The 25,513-nt window shown below is 42.5% G+C and overlaps 1 protein-coding gene across 4 annotated transcripts in view; it reads right to left on the bottom strand.

Annotated features, from left to right (window-relative positions):
- The window catches only part of LOC111864041 (calcitonin gene-related peptide type 1 receptor), a 523,124-nt gene extending 499,368 nt beyond the window's left edge, over positions 1-23,756 (bottom strand). For 3 of the 4 annotated variants that reach the window (XM_023850993.2, XM_023850990.2, XM_033751302.1), the window contains exon 1: positions 23,681-23,756. The gene's annotated coding sequence lies outside the window, so the exon portion shown is untranslated. Of the gene's footprint in view, positions 1-23,675 lie in introns of all 4 variants that reach the window. The other variant, XM_023850991.2, reaches the window with a different exon arrangement.
- Between the last annotated feature and the right edge of the window lie 1,757 nt (positions 23,757-25,513).

A 25,513-nucleotide genomic window follows, 5' to 3' on the forward strand; every position in this document is an offset into this window, starting at 1 on the left:
CTACCGCCGGCATAGCTCTCCAGGTCACAGAGTCACGCAAGCCCCACCACAACAAGAGGGAGACACTTTTGGGAGGCAGGGCTCAGAATTCGCATTCGAAAATGGCAACATGGGCGTTACGAAAGGAGATTAAAAACAAACTTAACTTATCAATATATCTTTCACAACACTCAAGATCATTTGATTAATATTGTTCCAGGAGCAATGACGGTGATGACATTGGAACACGTGCGTAAAAACCAAATAACCCGAATAAAATCTAGCTTATTAAGTTCCAGACACAACAGGTTCAATAAATCCATAAATAATCAAACAGTTCTCTTAGCGTTTGGGGTCGGCAAAGTATTGGGCACCCCATGGCAACATAAATGCTTCCCATCCGCAAACCGCATGCGTCGAATCGCCTCTTCCGCCTATTTACAGTCTTTTAACAACAGAGGGCATTACGTTCCTGAGAAACATTGCCGTTGGCATGACCAGTGTTAGGGGTAAGGTGCATTCAGAATTCTAGTCGGGAAATGATAGGGGAATTTGGACTGGATTTTATTAGTCAATCAAGACTTACCCCCTCTCCCAGCAAATTTTGCCCTCAGTGTGCGGAAGCCACCAGCTCTTTCTTCCTTGCTTACCAATGCAGAAGGCCGCGCTATCCCGGGTTCGATCCCGGATCTGGTCAAGTGGGATTTGTGGTGGACAAAGCGGCGCTGGGACAGGTTTTCTCCGAGTACTTCGGTTTCCCCTGCCAATCTTAATTCCACCAATTTCTCCACAATCACCCCATTGGTGCGCTGGCTGTTGCCTAGCAACGAGCAAAACATTCGTTCACTGAGGTACAGCTTGTACATTTGCGCGTTTTAACGTGTTTACTGAGTCGTTACTGAGCAATAATCATGTATTGTTGTCAAGCGCTTAAGAGAGGTGTGTATTGCGCCGTTGCCTAGCTACACATATTACAATACATATTTCTGACTCAAAACATTAGTTAAGTAGCTTAGATGCATTATTCGACGGATAAATATTTAGTGTTCTGCAGTGTTGTCCTGTATCTCAAACAAACTTTTAAAAGAATGACACTTTTCGATATGTTGCCACATAAATTACCACGATTCTGTGCATTATGCTAGGAGCGGAGACAAAGTCGCATCCATTTCGGAAGCGTTTACAGTTAAATAATATAGGCAAGGCAAAAAAAAATACAATTTTTTGTGGTAAATTAATCTCCCACATCAGTAACATAATAGGTACAAAGCTGGGCATTGTATTCCATTACTTAAATAAAAAAGTTCCAAACAAGACCCGACACATCTTCATAACATTTTCGGCATGCAGCTAGGGACATCAAACACAGTAACAGCAAACAAACCATCAATCGGCCAGATCACCTCAAACACAGCTGCAAAACATGTCAATGAACATAGAAGACAAGACATCTAGGATCTAGATTCAAGATACATTATAGAATCGACGTTAAAAGCAACAACATGTTTTTCACGCAGTCATTAAAACAGGAGTAGAAGCGTCAGACACTATACTCTTCACAGAGGATCAGTTGATTCAAGGTTCCTTAACTATGACTGCAAAGATTATGTCCTCTGATGAAGAGAAAAATAAAAAGAAACATCAGTCTCACCAGAAGCAGAAAGGCAGAACGCGTCAATTAACCTTGACAGTGTTCTGAGAAATCAAATGAACCTCGTACAGAGATCCATGCCTGCTCACCAACTGCCGAGAGCACAGATTTGCAAATATATCGCTCAGCATGCTGCCTTATCCTTCGTTGTAATTAGAATGTAGTTATGGAAGGACTTCTGGATCTGCTTCAAACGCATTAGAACTGGCGAAGACATTTTCTGTGAACTGGAGAAAATGCGAACTCACACCTAAACGCGTGTGCTCAGTGACAGATGGTTCTCCTGCAACGTTTGGTTCCGAGAATGGTAATATGGGGGGATTTAACGGGAAATCTTGGCTGTACAATTCGAAATTTTGATTGAACCAGGAAGCATTGTGTAGTAAAAAATATATATATAAAAAGAAAATATTAGTCACGGAATAGTTCAGATAATTAAATATATTATCCTTCATTTTTTTCATTTATAAGCTAGTGCTGGTATAAAACTCTTTGATGTATTTATTTATTATACAATCTTGGGTCTTCCCACCGCGGCGGCCCGGGTTCGATACCGGGTCTGGTCAAGTGGGATTTGTGGTGGACAAAGTGGCGCTGGGGCAGGTTTTCTCCGAGTACTTCGGTTTCCCCTGCCAATCTTAGTTCCACCAATTGCTCCACAATCCCCATCACCTATCATCTGGGGCTGGTACAATAGGCCAGAAGTGGCCGCAGTACAAGGGACTTAGTCCCACCCCACTAGCAATAAAAAATAAAAAATAAAAAATAAAAAAATCTTGGGTCATTTCGCGTTGCTTTCAACGGCTCCGACAGACAACGCCAAATTGTAGGTGGTTAGTGGATAATGAGTTGGAAAGTATATAAAATTAAGTGGTAGTGGTCTAGTTTAATTGTCTCGGAATGTCTCCGAAAGAACTGGAGAAAAATCGAGAAATATTCTGTTAGGCTACCTTGTCTCTGAGCTGAGATTTGAAGCCAGGATCTTACGGACACAAAATACGGTCGCGAATTGTTTAGAAATGATTATATGCGTACATTTTAAACAGCTACGATTTATACAATACGTAGCATATAGACACAGGCTAAGTATCAACTACTGTAAAGTTGTCCCTGTGCTTAACTAATTAAGCACTTCACCGTGAAGTCGTATGGGGGAGTGGATGTATAGATCTACATATTCTTGACCTCAGTATTAGCTGGAGGAGAGTGGTCAGCTTTAAGCTCCTGCCGCTTTACCCCCGGGGAAAGAGACCTCGGTAATCATTGAATAGGACGTTGGGTGAACCCCGGAGCGGGTCTGGACGACGCAGAGAAAATTCTTGACCCTACCGTGACTGGAACTCCGACCTTTCGGTTCCTATTCTAATACAAGTATTCATAGCCAAAGCCACTACTTAGATGAAAAGAAATCAAGGCCAGCCTGAAACATTATTAGTGATTATTATCGCAATGTGGCCCTTAACAGAGCAATAAGTTTGACGTGTTTGTCCAACGAGGAGAGCACAGATTGAGGGCATTTAAGAAGAGTCTCATAAGGAGGCCATTTAACCAAAGGGACAGGAGTTGAGAAAGAACAGTGAGAGAATTAAAGGGTGAAGAGTTTCATAATTCAAATCGAGAAGCGCGTCATGCCTGAGACATGTGGCGTGGATGGGAGTAATGAAGAAACGCATGAGACACTTCAGTGTCAAATCTGACGCGAAGACACTACTTGAAAAATCTGGTTGTAGAAGGAAGGTAAGAACAATATTCAATCGAATCTCAAGAGAAGAGTGTGTGAACTGAATTCACCTGGCTCCGGATAGGGTCCTCTGAACACAATAATGAAGCTTGCTGTTCCGTAGGCGACGCCTCTGTGGTCTAGTGGTCAGAGTTCCTGGCTACAGATCCAGAGGTCTGAGAAGTAGTGTGTCTGGAACGGGTCCACTCAGCCTCGTGAGGATAATTGAGGAGCCATTTCAAGGAAACAGCGGATCCAGTCTAAAAGAATCGAAAATTAACGGCCGTGGGGATTCGTTGTGCTGACCACGCGATACCCTCTATCCGCTACAGATGGCACTAACTTCACCGAAAGCAGCGGTCGCTCGGTTGGTAGAGTTCGCTTACGGCCTACAGGCCACGGAGTTAGTTTGTTTTGTTTTGTTTCTTTGTTCCATAGAGGATCGGGGGTCTCTTGACCCCGTTGTTATGGCGTGTAAGTCTCGCTCGAAGTTCCACGTACGCGAATAAACCCGGTTAAGTGATCAAGCACCGTGGTCGACTTCTGCTACAGTATCTAAGCACGAACTACAGAGGCGACTGTGACGTTGACAAGAAAGCAGGAGTTAATCTTCTGCTTCCTGCTTCGCAGTAACTAATTAACATCCTTACAAGAACGGAAACCGGAATTTTGTTACGGAGTTGCCGCAGGTAGGAAACTACACTTACAGTAATCTTCTGTAATTAGCACAACGTTTCTGAGCGTTAATCGCATTTGGGCCGTTACTATGAACAATATAAATACCGGGGACTCACAATTTCCAGTTACTCAACGGAAAGCAGATATTTCTGATCAACTTTCTGACACTGACAGGACAATATACATATACAGACACATACGCCTATAATTTGAATTACTTAAGTCGGTGTTCAATATACCCTTTCTTCCCTTGGCGCTCCAGCCCCAATTTGGGCCTTGGTCTATCCTCATGAAATTCCCCGTTTCACTTCGGTTTACTAAATCTTAGACATTCGGTAGGGCTCCTTGGGCGGGTGATCAACTAGTCGCAGAAAAATGTGCGCGCGCGCACACACACACACACACACACACAAACACTGAACATCGATGTCCTGAGTGGGATTCGAACCCACGATCCCGGCTTCCGAGCGAGCGAAGACAGTGAATGCTGTAGACCGCTCGGCTACCGTGACCGGAAATATACTCTTACAATTACATAAGTACTGCACAACATTTGCCAAAAGATGTTTCATAAAACCGCTGTTTTGTTTTAAGGACTTCTAAAAGGATAAACGTAAGGATTATGAAATTAATGCACCTGATCAACATATTACAGGGTCTACTAAGAATAATGTCGGGATTTCAGGCACATATAGATATATGAATATGTTGCTTTGCAGTATTTTCTTCATCAACTGAAACAGGCTGTTTACACACGTTGGGAACTTGTTAGGTACGAAGCGGTTCAGTGAGAGCCATCTGTAGCTCTGCATACACACCAACTACAGTTCACGTCTTGCCAGACGCGTTGTAACATGTCCTCTGTAACATCTGAAATTGATCCAGTGGTCCATGCTTTGAGAGCCTGCGTAATCACTTTTTGTCTGTACATCTGATCTTTCACACTGCCCAAAAGAAAAATGTAGTCCAAAAAAGTAAAATCAGAAAAACCAAGGCGCCACGCAATTGGTCCCTGTCTTCCTAACCAGCAACCTGGGAAATTTAAGTCCAAATACTCACGGAAAATGTGAGCAAAATTAATGCGTGCATCGTCCAGCTGTAGTATAGTGTTGTTGTTATTGTTGTTGTTGTTGTTGTTGTTGTTGTTGAGCTGCAGAAGAGCATAAATTTTCAGCATGCCTGGAAATGAACTACTTGTAATGATGCCCTAATCAAAGAAAAACGGGATAATAAACCTTTCATGTGTCAGTGCGCACCATGCACTCAATTCATGACTGTTTCCTTCATGTTCTGAATTTTTATCGCTCACTGTAAGCTTCTGGACTACCTGTAATTATGAAGAAAGCAGTCTTCTGGGATTTGGCACCGTGTATATGTGGTGTTAACCGACGTTTCGGAGGAACGTATCGCCCCCATCTTCAGGGTTGAAGAAAAAGTATAAGTAAATCTGCAAGCGACAACACCGTAGGACACGGTAACCGTGTCCTACGGTGTTGTCGCTTGCAGATTTACTTATACTTTTTCTTCAACCCTGAAGATGGGGGCGATACGTTCCTCCGAAACGTCGGTTAACACCACATATACACGGTGCCAAATCCCAGAAGACTGCTTTCTTCATAGTCACCGCCGTGAAAGCCTCAAATCTTACATACCTGTAATTAGTATGGATATAGACATCGGCTTTTCCGAAGGATTCTGTGGGCAGTCGTTTGCGGCATCTGTAACTCGGCACTCGTTCGGGAATTCGACTATATCGGACATCCTAAGAAAGCCTGCCTAACACCACCCACATCTTCATCAGATCTCCTAGGCCGCTCAGTAGACTGAATTTTCCCCAGTCAGCCTCACTGAATTGTTTGTATCGCTGCCCAATGCTCTTGTCTTCAGGTCATCTTACAATATGTTCAGTTCCAAATTCAAGTCGAACTCGAATGATGGATTCAAATTTTAAGTACCACAATATGGGTTGTGCTTACTGCTGTAAAGTAGGCTTTGTGCTGAGCTCTCAGATCGCGTAGTCAAAGCTGCGGTTCGTTAATTACAGTTTCGATGCCCGCCAGCGCGACTTGTGTCAGTGAAATTCTGTGAGTTCACGATTATAATGCAAGTACCAACATCGTCACACCTGTTTCCATTCCTCAGATGCAGTTGCTTCAAACCCGGCGTTCTTGCCGGCAGACTCTGTATTTAAATTCAAATTGCTGAAATGCTATGATATCGTGACGCAGCAAGCATATCTTCTAAGAAAAAACTGGTCTACAGATTCTTGCTGTTTATGAAATAAAAAAGAGTTCATTATCGTGTTCAGAAGAACGTGTCATTAGACCCCGTCCCAAACAAACTTCATCCAGTCCATATTTTCATATTCGTTACTTCTTTAATATTCATTTTAACAATAATATCCCACCAACGTCTTGATCTCCAAGTGGTGTCTCACCATTGTGACCAATATAACATTTTATAAGCATTTCTCATTCCTCTCACACTCCTGTTATTATATTACTATTACTGCTGCTTTTGTTGTGACATGACGCCTGAAAGCCTGCTGGGCGGCGCTTCCCTGAACACGTTCCCGTGGCAACGCGGGATAGACCGTTGCTAGACAACGCATTATCGTGGCAACGGATACGTACATTAGAAGAGATGAACTCTTCAAGTGTGTGTCCTGCCTGCGGCCCGCACCCAGTCATGCAAGGACAGGTAATTCATTGGCAGGAGTGAGTCGTACTGGAGAGGGTAGAAGAGAGATCAAGAGGTAGGAGACCTGTCCGAAATTCAGAACAGTGAAAAATTCCTCATAGAGAATCGGCAAACAAACATCGTTAATAAAGAGTTCAATGTGTGCGCTGTTATAGTTGATTGTAATTCTGACAGAGGCGTCCAGTAAATCTAGTCATCAAAAGTAGAACCCAAAATTATTAATCACGGAACCCCTTATACTATATGACATTATTACTATTACCAATTGATGGCAGTCTTAGTGTTACTATCGGATTCGAGTTGGGCTTCATCTGCTTCCCACGGATTTTCAGTCTCATTAATAAGAACTGCTGTGGCACTCTTTGAAAAATGGCCTGACTATCGCAATACGTCTCCTCTCACAGGCCAACTCTCATAAAGACGGAGAGACACACATACCTCTAGGGTAATCTCTTCCCTCGAGCTCAGCGTTCGAAAGCCTTAGACGGCCCATATACGAGCGAGTCCGGCTCGGCGAGGAGCCGGGCTCGGATTAATTCCAGCACACACGTATGAACGTGGCGACCCACACACGGACGAGTTTGGCTCATTGGAACCCGAGCCGAGTCGGGCTCGCGAGCCAGACTCGTACAGGTATGGGCCCCCTTAGACCGGGCCCTCATGGAGATCAAGAGGCATAAATATTATTGCCACATTTGGATACAGAACTACTTCATATTTCTATCGTATTCCTATACATGAAGGACTGTATATGTTATGTTCTATATAATCCACTGTTGAACATACATGACGTTTCGGAAGTTGACTCTACCAGCGTTTTCAGATGACTGGTTGTCATATTAACAGATTTATTTTTATTTTTGTATTGCTTTAAAATTACTTATGACAGTTGGAATCGAATATAGGACCATTAAACCGCCATTAATATATACTAGCCTAGTATTCGTGAAGTCCCTAGTTGAGTCCAACAGTTTCCGCTAAACACAACATAAGACTAAAAGAAGACGGTTATTATATCACGCAAAAATTACCTTAAAATGGGGCCACGGAGAAATACTGAAACGTCGTATATGCAAAATATACTTCAAACAATGGTCAATATTCTGCGTAACAATAGTACAGTTAGTTGCTTAATGGCAGCGCGTTCTAACATATGAACTGTCTTCGCTCGCTCGAAATCTGGGATCGTGGGTTCGAATTCCACAAAAGGCATGGATGTCTGTGTGCGTGTATTCTATGTTTATGTTGTCCTGTGTGTAGGTAGCGGCCTTGCAACGGGCTGATCGCTCGTCAAAGGAGTCCTATCGTCTGTGTAAAAAAGATTACGTAACTGAAATAGAGGCCAGGACCCAACAAAGGGCTGCAGAACGATGAATGAATGAATGAATGAATGAATGAATGAATGCATAAAGCGGTTATTTAATGAACTGCTACTAACATTAAAAATAACTAAACTTTATTTTTCAAAGTTCGAACATGTTTATTTTTTGGTGGAACGTGAAGGGGAAAACAAGTTGTATTTGCTGTGACAAGAAGCCTGGTTATTCTTTGCTTTATAATGACTTTCACATTTATCGTCGTTTCTTTGTGTCGAGAAGAGAAGAAGACTCCTTCATGCGGCCGACGAATCGCCGCCATTTTGCTGATTAGTGTGTCATTGTTAAAGTATTTTTTTCCTTGGCACTACAGCCCCAGTGGGCCTAGCCCTACCTCCATGAACTTCTCCGTTCACTTCGGTTTTTCTAGATCTTAGACATGCGGTAGGACTCCTTGGGCGGGTGATCAGCTCGTCGCAAAGCCTCTACCTGTACACAAACACAGAAAAACGCACACAAACATCCATGCCCTGAGTGGGATTCGAACCCACGATCCCGGTTTCCAAGCGAGCGGAGATAAGTACATGCCTTAGACCGCTCGGCTACCGTGAGCGGCAAAGTTAATTTTACAGTGGCCTAATTACATCAGGTACATCTCCATATGTTGTCCAGTTTCAGCAAAGCTGTGCAAACTCACAGCTGTCTCCAAGGAGTCTGCACAATAATGACGCAGACAAACAGATTGCAAAGTGATGCTAAGAAGTCGAAACCATTGAACGCCGAGCTTATGCGATGGAATACTGAAGTGAAATCAGTGGAGGAGACATTTATAGAACTGCGTTCATTGCTAAAAAAAATAACATTCAATTTTGTAGCAGAACCAATATCACTGTAAGCTTGAATAGGCCGAAAAGGGATATAAAACCACCTCCCAGCGATAGCGAATAGCAGTAACATGTAGTTCTCCATTTGTAACCAGTTTTTCCATCCTCACTGTTTTGTTTTGTGCACTTGCTGTTTCTAATTTGTGTATACACTGAAAAAGGAGCCGCGATATATCGGTGTAGCGACGGGGTACAGGCTGGGAGACAAGGGTTCAATTCCCGGCAGGGGCAAGAAATATTTCTCTACTTCACAGCGTCTAGACTGACTCCAGGGCGTACCCAGCCGCTCATCCATTGGCTACCGGGGCTCTTATCCCGAGGGTAAAGAGGGCGAGGTGAGAAGCTGACCACTCACCTACATCTAGTGCCAAGGTCAAAAATAGTGGAGCTATACCTCAACTCTGCTGTATGTCTTCATGGCGTGGTGCTTAACTAGTTCAGCACAGGGGCAAATTTGCTTCTCAAACACTGCCGCATCTTGCCCACATTTCCTGGGTGCAGAGTTGTAATGGCATCCCAACCAAACTGCTTTCAGGCTACAGGAGCGCTGCTTCTTCACGTCACACTTTTTATGTGTTATGTATAATGTTCCGATTTTATTGCTGTCTGGAAAGGGGGCAGGATTTAATGACAGATCTTGCTAACATCCAGTTTTCCACAAAGGTTCAGACTTGATTCTCACGAAAATAACCTCCTCCACACACTGGTGTTGGAGAGGAGGTGTTGTGTGGGGGGGGGGGTGTCCAAGTAAAATTATCCGCCTACTCCTGGTACTTGCTTGGTAACAACGTCAAGGCGCGTTCACATTACTCGTGCTCGTGCTCGTCGGGAGACTCGTCTGGCTTTTACTTGTGCTCGTAAATCTTCGTCCACACTACTTCAATTGCTCGCCAGGCTTCGGCGCGTGAGGATCCGTATATTTACTCGTAGTGTGTATAGGCTGTAGTCGTATTTTAATTTATTGGCTATAGTTTTTAAATTAAAAATTTAAAATTTGCTTGTCTCGTGACTTGTCATATCGTCCACATTACTCGCGAGCATAGCAAGCCACACGAGCATGAGCACGAGCAATGTGAACGCGCCTTTAGGTTCCTGCCACATTTCTTTCGAAAACAAAGCTACGAGAGAAATGTTAATCTGGTAACCACCATTTCATGCTACAGTATCACTCGCTGAGTACTATATTAGGTTAGAATTTGGACTGTCGTAATTTCCATCCCTATCAACGGTATAAATGAACAGAGATTAATGTCACATTTTCCATTGGAACTTGTTCTTAATACAAATTACATTCTTCATGTTATGTGGGCTCCTTGTCACAACGGTAAGCATCTAATTTTGCATATGACAAAAACGTACATTTTAATATTTTCCCCAATTTTGTATTTACAATTATTCCATTAACATCTTTAGAAAGGATAAGCCAATGTCTGACCTTTTGTGTTTATGGAGAAAGTATATACAGTACAATACGCTGTTTGCCGCTCTGTGCTTATGCAGAAACACTGTATTGTATTGCATGCTATAGCGTGTCTACATCGTATATAGTATATATATCGTAGTCTTTCTTTGAAACGGTATTAAAGTTTTAAATTTATTCTTATACAATAAGAGATACGGGCGTGGCACCTGAGTCGTACTCGGCAATAATAATATAAAACTGGTATAGAAGTCTTCAGTCAACACAATTCCAAAGATATATAAAGAATTACGTAGAAAAGACTTTATGATTATATTCCGCTTAATGACTCTAACCTACATCTTATCAACAACAGAACTGTTAACAAAGCAATGTAACGATTAAGATATAGTTATATCTAGCAAAACTCGACCAATTATGAGGTAACGAATTTCTATACCTACGCATTTCATGTTTGAGTCTCGCTGTGCGTCAACTAACGCGCCTATATGGTGCATGCTTTAAAGTTAATCCGATCGTACAAGCCAAAGAGTAAATAAGAAACCACGTTTCCATGAAGTGACTGATTGAATGTTATATGTACTTCACGCATTTGTTCGTTGACAACCTATGTGACTACAGGCCTACAATTTGGTGACAATAAACCTTAAAATGTTTAAAACAATTACTGCTCACGTAGTTATTTTTTTTCCTTGGCACTACAGCCCCAGTGGGCCTAGGCCTACCTCCATGAACTTCTCCGTTCACTTAGGTTTTTCTACATCTTAGACATACAGTGGGACTCCTTGGGCGGGTGATCGGCTGGTCGCAAGGTCTCTACCTGTACACAAACACAGAAAAACGCACACACACAAACTAAACATCCATGCCCTGAGTGGGATTCGAACCCACGATCCCGGCCTCTGAGCGAACGAAGACAGTACATGCCTTAGACCGCTCGGCTACCGTGACCGGCAGTGTATAAGAATAATATATAAGAATTCAGTTCGTACCTCACAGGAAACGGATCCGAATCCACGATCCCGGCTTCCGAGCGAGCGAAGACAGTGCATGGCTTAGACCGCTCAGCTACCGTGACCGGCCGCGTAGTTAATATCAATGTTAATTGTTAAAATGCCCTATGGATTAGTAATAATATTATAATTTATTATATCTTTGACTAGTGATTTACGTAAAGGGAACATGATATACGTATTATAAGAATTAGTGCCAAGTACTTCGTTTAATCAAATTATATTTGGGACAGCACAAAGTCAAGGGCGAGATGAGAAATGTGTACAAGATTTCAGTAAGAGAACCTGAAAGGAAGAAAACGCTTAGGAGACCTAAGAGTAGATGGCAGGATAATATGGACTGGATTCCTATGATTCGTGCAGGGATCAGAGGCGGTCTCTTGTGGCGACTATAATGAAACTACAGGTTTCTGCATAAGGCGGGGAATTTCTTGATCAGCTAATTTTCAAAAAGGCGTTTTAAATTTTAATGGAGGTAAATCAGTAAAACGGGGGCACGCGGTAGCGTAGTTGGTTGAGACACTATGCTACAAGCCGAAAGGTCGCGGGTTCAAGCCCCGATGAGGTCATTGTTTTTTTCAATTGACCTATCATTTCAGCCGCACTATGGCCTTGGGGTCGACTCAGTTTCTAACAGAAATGAATACCAGCAATTAATTAAATAATTTTCCCGGGGAGTAAAGCGCGGCAGGTGCGTAAGGCTGACAACCTTACCGCCATCTTTGAGCCGATTGTCTAGATAACGTGGGACCCTCAACGTCTCACAACCCCACAGGCCTTCACTTCACTTCGCTTCGCTTCACTTCACTTCACTTACTCATGGAGCTGAGCCCTTCTGGAGGAGCCGCCAATTCTGCAGCTACTCAAGAATTTCCCAACATTTTATGGAACCCGAAGGTTCATCACCGTGTTCACAAGAGCCCTCCAATGGTCCCTATCCTGAGCCAGATCTATCCAATCAATACCATCCCATCCTATTTCTCTAAGATCCATTCTAATATTGTCCACCCACCTACGCATTGGTCTTCCCTGTGGTCTCTTTCCTTCTGGCTTTCCCACCAATATCCTATACGCATTCCTCGTCTGTTACTTTACTTTACTTTTTTTAAATCAGTAGAACTTTAGCTGCAGCCGGCTTGACTAATTATGAGCTTGCACTCAACAGCCTGACCCCAAGAGCCACTCCCTCTGCATATGATAAGCTCATTTCCTGCTTCTGTGACCAGCCAAGTGCTGGGTCAGAGACGACGCCCCAACTTCAAGACCGAGGATGTGAAGTAATTGATTTTCACGCTTCTATTACCAAAATTCTGTTACCCCTAAGATAAGTCACATAGGAAGCTTGTATAAATCCCTCAATTGTGTTATGTCTAGTCCAACATCGCAGTAGCAGACTAATGTTAGCTAAAACCATGTCATGATTATGATAAAGGGGTTCTATAATATAATCATTATGTAACTTCTCCAGGTAAAATGTACAAAGCATTAACTTTATTCAGAACTTCGGATTAAAGCCCAGATAATTTTTAAGGTAAGATATATCAGATATCTCGCCGTTTGTGTTGTTATATTTGCTATTAATTCTGGCGGAATACATTTTGTAAGGTCGAAAGTTTCAGAATTCCCGTGTAGGCGTACCTTCTCCCCTACACATGGCACTTCTGAACCGAAAGCTTCTTTTCTATGGCGAGACCGTTCACGAGGTAAGATTGGATGAGAGTTTGGAAGAAGAACAAAAAACTGCAATTCGCCATAGAGTAGCGAGCCAAAATAAATTGATTTATATACTGTTTCAAATAGTAATGTGAAACGAAGTATCTTCCTTTGAAAGCAGAATGTGGATTTCATCATCATCATCATCGACAAAACAGCTGTTTTTGAGCCACAGCCTTCTTTATAATCTAAAGAAGGCTGCTATGGCTTCCAAAGATGTCAACACCGGATAGTTTAACAAATCTGGCAGAATTATCTAAAGTCTAGATAATTCTGCCAGATTTGTTGGATCATCCGGTGTTCACTTTTTTGGATTTAGTAACAATAAATTTTTATGGAGCAAGTTCGTCAGCCTTGCGTCCAAGCCCCAGCCTTGGGGACAACTTCTCTGTATCTATGTACCCCAGTGACAGGGTGGCCCAGTTACATCCCCAGGTGCCGGATTCCCTTTGTGTCGCCTTCTACAACTCGCACTGGTGTAGGGGGTGTTGTAACCCGCCTCCACACGGGAGTGTGATTTACGTACGCTCTAAAATAAAAATTTATTGAAGTAAGCAGAGTGAAGTGGACAATTTATACGATACATGCCTAGCGAGGAACTTCGTAATTTATACAGCTCACTTTTTAATACTGCCAGTTATGGTAGCCGAGCGGTCTAAGGCATGTACTGTTCGCTCGCTCGGAAGCCGGGATCGTGGGTTCTAATCCCACATAAGGCATGGATGTTTGGTGTGTGTATGCGTTTATTCTGTGTTTGTGTTATCTTGTATTTAGGTAAAGGTCTTGAGACGAGCTGATGACCCGTCCAAGGAGTCCTACCGTCCGTAAAAACGATCATGAAACTGAGATATCAGCCCTATGCTCCAAAGTGAGAGCAAGAGGAGAGACAGTAAAAAGAAAACTTTTTAATACTGACACGGCAACAAAATCTGGGTACATAGCTAAAATGGAAAAGACAGCAAATGTATATAGGATTTTGGAGGGCAAGCTGACGTAGAACGGTCATTTAGAAAACAGAGGAGGTGGTAGAACAGGACGTACACAAAGCGGACTCACGCTCAGGTCCAACGTCGGGCTTTGGCATTAATTACATTTAACCTACCATCAGGAAGTAATTTAATGTGTAATATGTCGTTTCTGTAATGAAATTAGAAAGGTTCATCAAACCGAAGTACTTCACAGACTCTTAATGTCGTTATTCACCTGAGCAGCTTCAGTAATACATTCTCATATTTTTCAAAGAATTTTCACCATACGCACAAGCACCAGAAATCCTCTAGTTATACTCCACTTACAAATTCGCACGGCGGGGCTACTTTACAGTATATGTGACAACGGAAGATTTTAAAAACAAAATTGAAGAAACTCGGTCAGATCCAGCTGAGAGCAGCCAAGGCTATACGAAAGTACCGGAAGATAAGAGGGCAGACCCACGGTTCTGAAGAAAGAACTGTAATTATTCAGGGCACAAACATGAGCCATACGAGAAGCCTTCACCATATTCATAGCCTGCAATAACACCCAGCGCTGTTGTGCCCTCTCTATTTCTATCAGCATAGCAGAGATATTTTCTTTAGCTGCGACATCAGCTGAGTTCAATCTATACCTCAAACAGTAGAAGAGGGGAAAAAACGCTACACAGTATACATATATATATACACATACTGGCATACATACGCATACCAACATCCCGTACCTTTACGTGCAAGCCCTCACACAAGAAGACTACACAGAATTGGTTTTGTAAATTGAAAAAAAAAAAACAGCAGATACAGGAAATACGAGGGAGGCTAAGGCTAAAGTAAAAGTACCGTACAGATGATGATGAAGCAGAAGCAGAAGGAGAAGAAGAAGGAGGAGGAGGAGGAGAAGGGGGGAGGATGGGATGAGAATGATGAAGGAGGGAGAGGAGGAGGAGGAAGAGGAAGGGAGGAGAAGATGAATGCGGAGGAGGAGGAGGGGAGGGGGAGGAGAAGAAGATGAAGAAATACTAGAAATCGGCTCATATTCATGTTTAACCAATCCGAGCAGTCAGACTAATTTCGATTTTTCTCCAATTTGGTCTCCCCTTATCAGAAATAAAATTAGCAACTCATAAGGGAGGTTAGTATGATCTAACGGATTCCTCAGGGGTATATATATATATATTAGCTCTGGAGTTAACATTTGTTCCACAGATAGCGCTAGCGGTTGATATATGTTGTTATAACGTGAATACATTAAATTATTCTGTGCACTGGTGTTAAGGGAGTTGATTGTTGGTTTTGTTCGTTTCGCTTATTTCCCACTTTCTCTTCACTTCCATTTCAAGTGCGTACATGCATATAGCAATTTTTATAGTATATTTTCCTATTGCCTTTCGATAACAAAACATCATCTCATGTTTATATATATAGACTGGTCCAAAAGTCTCACACACAGAGAAAATTTACACTCTTTTATCAAAACGTAATTTTGTTCATAAAATATGCTCTAGGTGGTTGCCACTACTTCGGACATATCCGCAAGCGACTCTCCCATTCATGGTGAACTCGTGTCAATACATCTGGTGTTATGCGTGAAATTACGTTTCGAATGCGCTCCTTTAGGTAATTCACGTTTCCCATCTTTTTCTGATACACCATTGATTTCAAGTGTCCCCTCAGGTGGACTGAGATCTGTGGACCTCGGACGCTACTCATGGACCGCGGTGAACAGTCCAGGAAGCCAGAAACTACTGATTCAGCCATCATGGCACGCAGATACAATAGTGAGGTGGTGCCCCGTCTTGCTGCAAGTTCCCCGGAGATTCTTTATCCTCGTTCAGAGGGGACTGGAGGGTACAGCACGTTCAGATACATTTCAGCATTAAGATTCGTGTCAAAGGAAACAAGTCCAACAGTTTTGTTGCCCCATATCCCACACCACACCATCAGTTTTCCAGCACCTTGCATCTCTGATGGACTCATCCACTGCGGACTGGAGTCACTCCAATTACGTACATGTTGGCGATTAACTTCTCCATTAACGTAAAAATTGACTTCATCAGTAAACAAGATCCCAGATTGGAAATTTGCGTCACTGTCCAGTTTGTTTACTACCCATTTGTAAAAATGTCATTCCTCCATCCTTCACTAAGATGCTGCAACAGTTGCAAATGGCATGGATGCCATTCGTTGGGTTTTCAAAACGCGCATGATACTCGATATTCTGACACTGTTTTCTGCATACAACCTTCGTGTGCCTTTGGGTGACTCCTTGCAAATGCAGCCAGCACCACGTCGGTTGTACCTTCACCAGTCGATGTTCGTGGACCAGTTCTCTGTCGGTCTATAACACTTCCAGTCTTTTTGAACTTCTCAGCAAATTTCGCAACAGTGTTCTCTGATGTTCGTGCCAACAAAGTCCATTGCAACCTCGCGACAGCTGCCTGGTCCAGCCACCAGAATGATTTCTATATGTTAAATTTACATTTTGTTAAAGTTTTAAATTTTTCCTATGTATGGAGACTTTTGGACCACCCGGTATATACTCGTATATCGTATTATTATGAATATAAGCCGTCCTAAAATTTAAGATGCATCCAGTTTTCAAATATGGGTTTTTAGGAAAAAATAGAAATGTGAACATTCCTCGAATTCAGGACTCGACTCAATTTTTCAACGGGGAAAATGTGTAAAATGTGCGTCTTATATTAGACGTAATGCAGTATACGTATATATATATATANTGTCTCCCACCCCCTCACCAGAGGGCGGACACGGATCCAGTTTCTTAAACGTTGTGTTCTTTAGAAAACCGCGTGTTGGCCGAAGTCCAAAACCCAAGTAAACCCGATTGCTATACAGCATCGTCAGAATCCCTTGGAACCTACACCTGGAAAGGATGCATAGAAGTGATAGAGCAGCCTGGGATGTGCAGCTCACCGTTTTCTATATTGTTAGTGGGGTGGGACTAAGTCCCTTCTACTGCGGCCACTTCTGGCCTATTGTACCAGCCCCAGATGATAGGTGCGGGTGATTGTGGAGCAATTGGTGGAATGAGGATTGTCAGGGGAAACCGTAGTATTCGGAAAAAACCTGCCCCAGCGCCACTTCGTCCACCACAGATCCCACTTGACCAAACCCGGGATCGAACCCGGGCCGCCGCGGTGGGAAGCCAGCGACTAACCGCTTGAGCTATGGCGCGGACACAGCTCACGGTTAGTAAAACACAGTTCTGTTCGGTACTTTTAGTGATGAATAAAATTACAGTGATTTGTTGCTGTTCATTATGTTTTCTTTAATACGCCCCAGTGTCCCAGTATGAATGCAATAAAGGAATACTGTTGATGAAAATCTGCATTTCAAATTAAGCGGATTGAGTAATATTTCTGCATTTTTATTAAAAGAGCTACACCATGCATCGTTTGTAATGAAAATGTCTCTGTTTTAAATGAATACACTATTAATAAACACTACTAAACAAAGCATGCATGGAATTGCGAGACGTGCAGGCCTGCTAAGAAGGGACCAAATAACTCAACTTCATAACTCTCTCTTTTTTTTCTAATTCGCTTAGTGGGGGGTGGAGTCCAACTGGGTCCTCTACGCAAGGCGACACTGATTGACCTACTGTAGCCTGGCCCGGGTAACTATGATGATGGAGAATTTGGTGGAATGAAGATTGGCAGGGGAAACCGAAGTGCTAGGAGAAAACCCGCCACAGCGCCATTTTGTCCACCACAAATCCCACTTGACCAGACACTGGATCGAACCCTGGCCGCCGCGGTGGGAAGCCAGCGACTAACCGCTTGAGCTATGGCGCGACTTCATAACTCTCTTACTCAACAGAAAATTTCACCCTAACAATCAGATATATCGATGCTTGCCGGATATGTGGTTTCTGAACTGCTAGCAAGACATGGCAGCTAATTCGTTTGATATATCGAAATGTGTTTCGATTGCACGAACGAAACAGCATGCTGAGTTACGACACTCACATTGAGGCTTCAGTCCTTTGTTGTAGAAAGCCACTGAAAATTTAGGGTTTCATTTTTTAGCCTTCTTAATTGTTGTCTGAGAGTTCGTCTATTCTTCTTCAAACGCTGAATATTGTAAAATAGATTTTATAAATGTCTTCCTTGTCAGGAAACGCAACCTCTGGAACTGCCTTTAAGTATCCTTTTGTTATTTCCTTGTAGCTAAAAGGATTAATGCTATTGAAAGAGATCAATACAGGTGCACATTTATATGAAGAAGTCAAGAAGATGCGCTGCGAGGTCTAAGTATCCTAATACAGAAAGAAGATGGACGAGTAACGAATGGAACGTCAAGTATGGCCGGAAGGAACAATGGTGTGTCTTCAAATGTCACTGACAAACGTAAAATACAAAGGGTTCACTATTTTTAACACAACATTCATTAATACAGAACATCTGTGTGGAAAAAATCCTTCAAATGGCGAATGTTGTTACAGCTGTTTCAAAACTCGTCAACGTCACTGGTTCAAATGGAATGAATCATCGCCAATTAAAAGACTTAAACACATAAATTACATCAATATAGGCGAATAATGAGCTATTCGTACTGCTAATGAGATGTCTGACTATTTTTTTATTGCTAGTGGGGTGGGACTAAGTCCCTTGTACTGCGGGCACTTCTGGCCTATTGTACCAGCCCCAGATGAGAGGTGAGGGTGATTGTGGAGCAATTGGTGGAACGAAGATTGGCAGGGGAAACCGAAGTACTCGGAGACAATCTGCCCCGGCGCCACTTTGTCCACCACAAATTCCACTTGACGAGACCCGGGATCGAACCCGGGCAGCCGCGGTGGGAAGCCAGCGACTAACCGCTTGAGCTATGGAGCGGCCCAGATGTCTGACTAAATAACAGAGTCCGAGTGGATCCTTCATCTGTGGGAACTGCAAATGCGATCAAACGACATGACGCGTTTTAAATTTTTGAGAAAGGAAACCCCCCACTGATGCTAGGGATCACGCGGAAGAAATTCAGCTTCAACAAATAATTAACTCTCATTTCAAAGGTACAATTGTACGAAACTACGAGGTCACAATTTATTTTCAAAGCCGTTTGTAGTTAATGTTGAAACTGTTCCAACCGAATTTCGAATCGACGTGAGAGTTTTGCAGTCATACGGATCTGAGTAGTAGGTTTACGAGTACATTCCACACGTTTTACTCACCTTTACAACTCCGGTTACCTACTGATAAGTTTTCAGTGCTTAGTGGCGACGTACGGTGAATGACAAGCCCTTCCTTAAACATGTAATCTTGTGAACAATGTTTTCGAAAATTAAAGTTGTCAAAAGTAAATCTAGACTCCGACTGCACCTCACATGAGCCTGCTTCTTAGCGACGTTCTTTTATCTTTCAAAATAAAACTGCAAGTTCTAAAAAACACAAACATTTATATTATACTAGAACTGATCATTTTTGCCGCTTAACTGAAAATGCTGTTGAAAAAACATGACCCACTGTCATCACTTGTGTGCTGAGTTGTAAGATTTTTAAATTGGCCCTCCTTCAAAACGGGGAAAAAATGAAAGAGTTGCCAACCAACGCATGTAAGAACAAAAACACGGTTTTTATTATTTGACTTTAGCACTGGACAGAAATTTTCTGGTGCTGATTTCACTTCAAATTTATTTCTATGTAGCCAGCCAACTTACTGAACGTCGCAGCTGAGTGGTTACTGTTGTACACTATAAATTGAAGGTTTGAATCTCGATGTAATCCGAGACCGACTATACTGACCAAGAATTACTGGGCTTTTGGACTCTGTCCACCGTCCGGTATTCTAGAAGCTAAAAAAAAAACACATCGATTTGGAAACTGGATCTGTTTCCGTCCAAATGAGAGGGGGAAGACATTTCTTCTGTTGGGTCCCTTAGAAAGAGCTAACCTCAATCACTGGACCACTAATTCCGAGTATTATGCACCATCATCAGAACCCTTCAGAATATACTAACCAAGGTTTTCCGTGGGCCGCGCCATAGCTCAAGCGGTTAGTCGCTGGCTTCCCACCGCGGATGCCATGGTTCGATCCCGGGTCTGGTCAAGTGGGATTTGTGGTGGACAAAGTGGCGCTGGGGCAGGTTTTCTCCGAGTACTTCGGTTTCCCCTGCCAATCTTCATTCCACCAACTGCTCCACAATCACCCTCACCTATCATCTGGGGCTGATACAATAGGCCAGAAGTGGCTGCAGTACAGGGGACTTAGTCCCACCCCACTAGCAATGAAAAAAAGAAAGGTTGTCCGTAGTCTTAATAAATTCCACAACGAAGACCATGCGATGATACGATACCTTAAACGAGACAACAATCGATTCTTCCTATATCCTTCGAATTAGTCATATTCATACTCCCATTCATAGCCATATAACCTACGCAGATGATAAAGTGGCTTTAAAATCTTCTACGAAACAAGCAAAAACAACCTCTCACTGGAGGCTGTAAAAATATATGCAGTTTATATTGCGCCAATGGATCATCAAAGAAACATACTCCCATCCTACGCTATAAAGCAATGGTTCTCAAACTTTGTGAGGCCGCGGCCCGATAAATTTCTTTTTTATAAGATGAGGGCCCGGTACTGGGACGCGGCCCAGCGGTTGAGAAACAGTGCTGTAAAATATACCTCTGTACTTCAGTAAGCATTATCTTTTGTCATGCTATCAGTAACTGGACTATATAGCGTCAAAAGATAGAATAATACATAAATGACGAATTGGAAAGGATTTGAAAGGAAGCGGCGAAGTCCTAATCGAGGTACTAGCCTGGTATTTAACTTAGAGGGACAGAGAAAAACCATCAGCAACACAAGTCAGGACGACCGGTCTCAAACCGAGATTTGAACCCACCACTTCCCTCAAACGAAGCAGGAGTGTTAACCACTGGCCGGCAACAATAGTAATTCTCCAAGTTGTCGGAAAGTGTAGCGAAACAAACAAGGAACAACCAGTCCTCCGTCCACTTAACGCTACCTAATACATACAGTTGCGAAAGTGTCGTTAAAATTGTTAACAACACATTCGTGTTATAGGGGATATAAAATATATTCATCGGATTTAAAAATCGATTCAATGAGCAACGGATGCTGACTTTCTGCGGGTTCATACTAAGGGTACAAGAATCCCTCCATGCATATTGGCTCTCCGCGTAGGGTCTTAGGGGGCCCATACATGTACGAGTCTGGCTCGCAAGTTCGACTCAGCTCGGGTTCCAATGAGCCAAACTCGTCCGTGTGTGAGTCGCCACGCTCGTGCGTGTGTGGTGAAATTAATCCGAGCCCGGCTCCTCGCCGAGCCAGACTCGTACGTGTATGGGCCGCCTTACAGTATAGTCCCAAGTCTCCAGCGTTTTCTTGGTACCCGCTGGACATGAGTTCAGCTGTTACCCAGTGAACACGTCACGACCTCACACCGAACATAACGTTCATTGGTTAATAATTCTTTACCTGGGAAGCCTCGATTTCGAATCTCAGCCCCGCTAACAAATATCCTGACTGAGATTTTCCTTCCTTCTACTCAGTATCTTCAGACTGGAATATTACATTAAAATATACCACGACCGCTCTCTTCCACATATTTTCCAATTCACACTCACCTTACCATTCGAAGCTATATAGCTCTTAAAACTGTCAAAGCGTCATGAATCAAGGAACCAAACAGCCAGATATCATGGAAGAGTTGTGGATCTGTTTTGAAAGGCGCCGGGTGCAACATCTGGCCGGCTTACTAGCTACCCTCATTCATATTTTCTGTGATACGCCTCAGTATCTCCACTCAGCTTCCAGAACAGTACTACGGGATATCTAACATCTCCTTCCAAATCCTTGTATACACACTATTCAGTGATTTTATTCGACGTTTCAGAGTCTCTGTAACTACAGCAACGTCGTTGAATAATCAAAAATCACCAAAATTCCGGGTCAAATGATCGCCCCGGGTTAGTATTCGGATGGTCTGCTTTTCAAATCTGGGCTTGGAGACAGGATATTCCGTTAAAACTTTTAGTGCTTTTTCATGCCTTCTACACAATTTCTGGCATAATACCTAAAAATGGCTATTACCGCTTCCTTCTACATCCTTTATACTTTGAAATTAGCCATATTTAAATTAGCATATGTTGCCAGAGTGTACATTAGTAACTTCGTTTATTTCTGTAACTAACGATCCCATATCGTTTACAAAACAAATGCAGCTATTTGTTACGACTATTACGATCACGGGCACTCTTGTTAGAACGTAAATCACGGTTAATACAGACTACAGAGTTCGGGTTAGCTGCGCGGTAAAGCATGAAATTCAACATCTCCAAAAGTTGATGCAGAGAGAAAGCATTCTGCTGATTACTGAGCGTGTCCCATTTCACTTCAATGCAACGTAAAACACATGTATACTTAAACGGACTTTTAACGAAAGGTGCTTAGATAAAATGCAGCTGTAACAATACGTGTTGTCAATCTGTTAAAAGCATTTTATTCTGCTTACTGAATGGGGGAGACTACAACAAAGTGAAGTTGCGTACTGTCACGTTAAATGGGAACAAATTGGGAATTCTTTTCAGTACACACTCCCATATTCTCTCTCTCTCTCTCTGACTGCGTTAATATTTCAAGGCAAGTCACATTTCAGGAGATGATAAAAATATAACATACTTTATGCATTTTGCGGTAGTCAACTGGGATGACCTTTAGCAAACAATTGCACTACCAGTGATGAGCTTACGTCCAGGTTGCGTGGTTAGAAAGAAATACCAACAGCATTGAATTAGTCTTTCGAAATAATCGCTTTTCTTTCTTGACGTATAACACTTTCGTAAAATTTATGCAGGTCTATAAAATGGGAGAGGTTTATAATTATGTGTTCTACACTATTAATAACGCGTAGTTTTCGTGCACCTACAAACATTGCAGCTCGAAACGATGCAACCTGAACCGTTAACTATCTAACTCAATTCACTACCTTATCGTAACACAGATCAGGGATAGGAAGGAAGGAAGGAAGGAAGGTAGGAAGGAAGGTAGGAAGGAAGAAAGAAAGGAAGAAAAGAAGGAAGGAAGGGAGAGAGAGAGAGAAATGATAGAATGAATGCACGATTAGAGAAACGAAACAAATTATTTCCCGTTAAATTTCAAAGGTCATTTCCCACTAACAAGAAACAAAGTACGCATCAATATTAGGTATGTTATACTAGTATGCTATAAAATACATGGTACCCAGCAACTTAGCTCGATTGTGACTTGTATTCGGGAGGTTTCCGGCAGGGATACTGGCTATCCTGACTGGGGTTACTCGTGGTTATCCTCAGGTTCTTTGGGCAAATGCCGGAGTAATACCTCAATTAGACCATGACCGCTTCCTGTCACATCATTCGCTATATTATTCTCGAATCATTCGGCGCTGTATAGTCTGAGCTACTGGCAGCGTTGTTGAATAACCATACATGAAAAGATAAATACGAGTAGTATATGGTTACGTCTAAAAATACACATGAAGTTCAGGTGTGAAAGTATCTAAGTTCATGTGTTTATATTGGCGTTTGCAATCGAATAAATTTGTGACAAATATCATACACAATGGAGCATCTGCAGTCTGATAATTTTGTGTGCAAAACGTACCGTACCTGAAGAGCACGCGAGGTGGCCGCGGGAAAGTGAACAACTGAGCCGCACAGGATCCGCCCTTGAACACACACACGCGCTGACTGAGGAGTTTTGGCGCGATGGCTGCTCCAAGTCCCGCGGCTACCCGGCCGTACAGCGCATTACAGCGCATGATGCGCCGCGCTGCGCGGTCAAAACGGGCAGCGGGAAGCTCGCAAGCAACTATAACTGTTCAACACACGTTTTGAGTAAGAAATAGGCGATGTTTTTATTTCCTTATCTCTGTTCCCTTATAAAGTAAACAATCCGGGGGTACCCAGTTACTGGATATAGGATAGTTCACGGTCTTATCTATTTTTGTGGCGGCCAGACGGGTTTCAGGAACTGCGCAGGCGCCTAATCAATGTTTACCAAGGAAGCCTTTCCAAAGAAGTAAAGCGACCGGAACGTGAAGCTGACCAGTCACCTCAATTTTCTGTACAGGTTAAGAATACGTGGATCTTTACCTCCGGTCACCTACATGGTTCTTTATGTTGGTCTTCGAGCGCAGAGATGATTTTACTTTTAAATGTTTTCATATAAACGACAATCTTAACGGATAACAGTAATGAAAGGTCTGATGTAACCTGCCACGAAATTAGAATTAGTTTGCCAAATATAAAAATATGTCAAAATATGAGAGTTTTTAAATTAATCCTGACGGCAATCCCGCTGCTGTGTTAGTCTGTAAACATTGCAGTACATAAAAACATTTTGAGGTTAAAGAGGCATGTGTCACTAACTGGCCACTGGACTGTAAAAACATGTCCCGGTTTTGTTTAAAGCGAAGTTAGTTTAAACATTACAGAAAATAAATTACACTAATGTCTGTGATTCTAGAAACAGAGATTTTGTTTAAAAAAATAAAAGGGCCACATCCTGACGTGCCATTAAGATTATTGTAGCGAATTATCTGAGCTGCATTAGTAACTACAACACATTTCAGAACTGGGGGAAGGAGGAATCATGCGACGCAAACAGCTAGGCCTAACTGTTCGAAGAGGCTGGAGCAGACTGGAGCAGGCTGGAGCAGGCTGGAGTGACTGACGTATGAATCACCAATTGAAAGCTCTTTTTACATGGGCTTCGAGACAGCGGAATTCTTCATTCAGCATGGCGCATGACTGAAACTGGGCATAATTATTACGAAATCATGTCTGAAGCAAGGATCTAGGTTTGTATTTAGGGCATACTCCTTTCGACTCTGAACCGAGTTACCACATATAATTGTTGTAATTTTCTTCAATCTCTCCTGGCGAATTTCAGGATAGCACCTCCAAACAGGCCATGGCCAACTCTGAAAACCTTGCCTGAGTCTTGCATTATCATATTTCGATATCAAAATTATATAACCCACGTATATGTGTCGCTAAAACGGTTAAGAATCAACCAATTAACAAGGGACAAGAAGTTAAGCATAACCTTCATTAGTATACATTGAAAAAGAACTTCAGTGTTACTCTGAACATGAGAAGCTATGCAGGCTGTAAAACCCTGAACTAGACCTGCGTGAAGTACGTAATTTGCAGCTTTACTGGTCTGTGTGCGACCAGCTGCGCCATCTGGAAACAGGTGCATACAAGTAACATGAGGACGAGTTCAATAGAAAATGTTACGCTATGTTAGTTTGTTTACAGATACTTTTTCAAGTATATAAGCACTGAAGGTGTTTCGCAAAAAATTCATGAAAATATGCCGACTTGAGGAAGGCAAAGAAACAAGTAGCCGGAGGCAGAAGGAGATTAAATAATTAACACTTCGTAATTTGTACTTTTCACCATACCTTATTAGGGTGATCAAGAGGAACTGCATGG

This window comes from Cryptotermes secundus, unplaced genomic scaffold (assembly GCF_002891405.2).
Source record: "Cryptotermes secundus unplaced genomic scaffold, Csec_1.0 scaffold303, whole genome shotgun sequence".
NCBI classification, from domain to species: domain Eukaryota; kingdom Metazoa; phylum Arthropoda; class Insecta; order Blattodea; family Kalotermitidae; genus Cryptotermes; species Cryptotermes secundus.